Genomic DNA, 2,944 nt, shown 5'->3' with positions numbered 1-2,944 from the left:
TGGTTAATTAGGGAGGTGATATTTGGTCCAGAGATGTAGATCTGTGTGTCATCAGCATAGAGGTGATACTGAAAGCTGTGAGATTCAATGAGCTGTCCCAGGCCAAAGGTGTAAATGGAGAAGAGCAGGGGCCCTAGGACTGAACCTTGTGGGACTCCGACAGATAGGGACGAGGTGAGGAGGTGGTGTCTGAGTGGGAGACGCTGAATGTCCGGTCTGTTATAATATAGAGCACGGCACTCTTGGCTTCTAGGAGGTGCGCAAGTTGGGTTTCCAACCCATCAAATCAATGCAATAAATACTTGGCACTCAGGAGATCTTTTTGTATGATAGAAAGTGAACAATTCGTTTATTGGGTGCATCCACAATTTAAACGTTTTCGGTCTACTTAACAGACCTTCATCAGAAACAGATACTGGAATACTGCAATACATATGTAAGAATACAAAGACATATTGTTAAGAAAGGTAACATGATGCACAATCTCAATACAGACATAATACATAATATTTGAGAAGAATAACTACATCATAAGAGAAGAGACACACAACGACTGTGGCGGACAGGATGGATCCGGCCTGGTGTCCCGTGAGTCGTGAGCCTCGTTACAGGAGATACTACGGACTGTGAACGTGTAAAGGAAAGGAATATGATAAAATGATGACCTCAAGTCCCAGTAAAGAAACTAGATGGGCTATGTGATAACCTCCCCCACTAGAACAATGAAGGATACTGCGAATGAGGTGACTACCCAAAATGCGGGATCAGAGGGTTAAGGTGCGAGCTGAAGTGCCTATGACATGGAAACAAAAGATATGAGCACATAATCAGAACATGTAGAACCACATAAACATGCCATATAGTAGGTATTGTATAGGATTGCTAGATGTGAGGCCCGGGTGGGCATGCTATATGCTGAGACTAGTCCAGGTCTGAGACCACCAGGAATCTGTATGAGCGGGAATCAAACCTACAGGCCAGAAATACTGCCCGTAGATCTGAGGATAAAGAAAAGGAGAAAAAAAAGAAAAAAAGAAAACGGAGAAGAAGGACAAATACGGAGAAGAAGGACAAATATAGAGGAGATTGAGATGAATAAGGACAAATAGAAGACTAGAAGCCCCCCTGGAGGTACCTGGAAGCCACGAAGAGTGAATGTGGGCCCACAGGGGTGCCAACAATAGGCACAGTCCGGGAGAGCAGGGCGCCTGAATGACAAAGGTAATAAAAAGTAAGACCCAGGACAAGTGGCCTAAGGTAGGGGGGTACATTTAGGAACTGCGGCGGTTACCTTGGAGAAACTGGAGCTGCAGGAGCAGGGCGCTAGTAGAAGGGCGAGTGACTCGCAATGGCAGAAGCGCTAAAGACACAAAAGGCAGAAAAAAGGTAACTGGGCCGTCCAGGATATAAACTGGCAAGAGGGGTAAGGATAAGGAGAGGAGAGGGCAGAAGGGATGAGAGAGCATCGCAAAAGGAAGAGCGTTGCTATACCTGAGGACTCCACAGGGACAGGCACCGGACAGCTGAAGAAGCGTCACTCCCAGGGACTGCTGACAGGCGGCAGCACTTCCGGGTTTAAGTGCCCGCCGCCATTAGGTCAGCTGATGTGCCGCGTCATCGGGTCACATGACCGCCGGGACCGCGCATGCGTGGTGCGGGCCAAAAGCCGGGGAGGAGAGCCGAGGGGAGGCGGCGCCTGCGCAGAGGAATGAAGCGTCGGCCAATGGGGACTAGGCCGTGTAATGCCAGCTTGGACCGCGCATGCGTGGAAAATAGAAAATACCGGGGAGGAAAGCCAAGGGGAGGCGGCATCTGCGCAGAGCACTGGGGTGCCGGCTCACAGGATAGGGGATACCGGGCAGGATGCCCAATAGTAGCCGAGTGTAAGGGAGGCACACTAGGACAGCAGCGTCATGATATAGAGTCAGAGAAAGAGATAAAGGTTCATTAGATGGTGGTCACACTGGAACGCTGTGTAGAGATGAAACTAACACTCTACATAGAGATGGCTTTGTGAATACTATACCATGTGAGGAAAGGCCAGTGCTCAAAACGTGGGGTGTGACTAACGATTCTGAAAAAGAAGAGACACGAAACAGTTAAAAACAGGACAAGAGAACAGGTCAATATACAATTAAAACACGATGAAAACGTACACAGTATTTTACAAAAAAGCTGATACATCATAGTCCCTGTTCAATCCCCTAGGTTCAAGGGTTTGTAGCGTATATATCCAATATGCTTCCCTTTTCTGAAGCATTTTGGTGCGGTTTTGACCCCTTCTGGGGAAGTCAACCTGTTCAAGAACCTGGAATCGGAGTTGAGCTATATTGTGATTTTTTGCAGAAAAATGAAACGGAAGGGGGAGGTGCGTCTTATTACACCGGATCGTGGACTTATGTTGGGCCACCCTATCCCTCACTGTTTGTGTGGTTTCCCCTACATAGGCCAAACCGCAATTACATGCTCTATCCTTCCACGAGCACCTTGGATGATGTCGAGTGAGACCTTCTCCTTCAACGCAACAGAGGCGGCGGAAATTCTGTCCAAAGTTACCGCGCCCAGCGACTTTCTTCAGATTCCTGCCAAAGAACTCAAGAATCGCGACTTGGAACGCGAGTCTAGAAGAGCAGTTAACCTAGAACTGCACATTATTACAATAGCTGAATACCTCCGGGTCCAGAGGATCCCACGGGGATTGCGGCTCCCCTTACAACCGACCTTCTTCAGGGAAGATAAAGACTATTGCACGAAGTTTGAACATATTCTGAACAAATGTTCCGCGGACCTTATGACTTTAACCCTTTCCTACCTTCAAAAGAACCTGGAAACAGTGAATGCCCAAATCAACGCGATCGAGAGTCAACTGACCAGTACCCTGCCTCAGGAAGAATTCCAGGAACTCAAGACAAAGAATCTGGAGCTATTACGGTCACACAGATTG

At 47.9% G+C, this 2,944-nt stretch overlaps 1 long non-coding RNA gene across 1 annotated transcript; it reads right to left on the bottom strand.

The window, feature by feature from the left end:
• Positions 1 to 238: 238 nt before the first annotated feature.
• LOC138658131 (uncharacterized) lies at positions 239 to 2,105 on the bottom strand. Its single transcript, XR_011317354.1, has 5 exons — positions 2,027 to 2,105; positions 1,292 to 1,360; positions 1,136 to 1,208; positions 734 to 793; positions 239 to 624 (listed from the first exon to the last, which is right to left on the bottom strand). It is a non-coding gene; the product is annotated as an uncharacterized lncRNA (long non-coding RNA).
• Positions 2,106 to 2,944: the final 839 nt, after the last annotated feature.

Source organism: Ranitomeya imitator, chromosome 1 (genome assembly GCF_032444005.1).
Source record: "Ranitomeya imitator isolate aRanImi1 chromosome 1, aRanImi1.pri, whole genome shotgun sequence".
In the NCBI taxonomy this organism is placed as follows: domain Eukaryota; kingdom Metazoa; phylum Chordata; class Amphibia; order Anura; family Dendrobatidae; genus Ranitomeya; species Ranitomeya imitator.
This window is presented reverse-complemented; position numbering and strand designations above follow the sequence as displayed.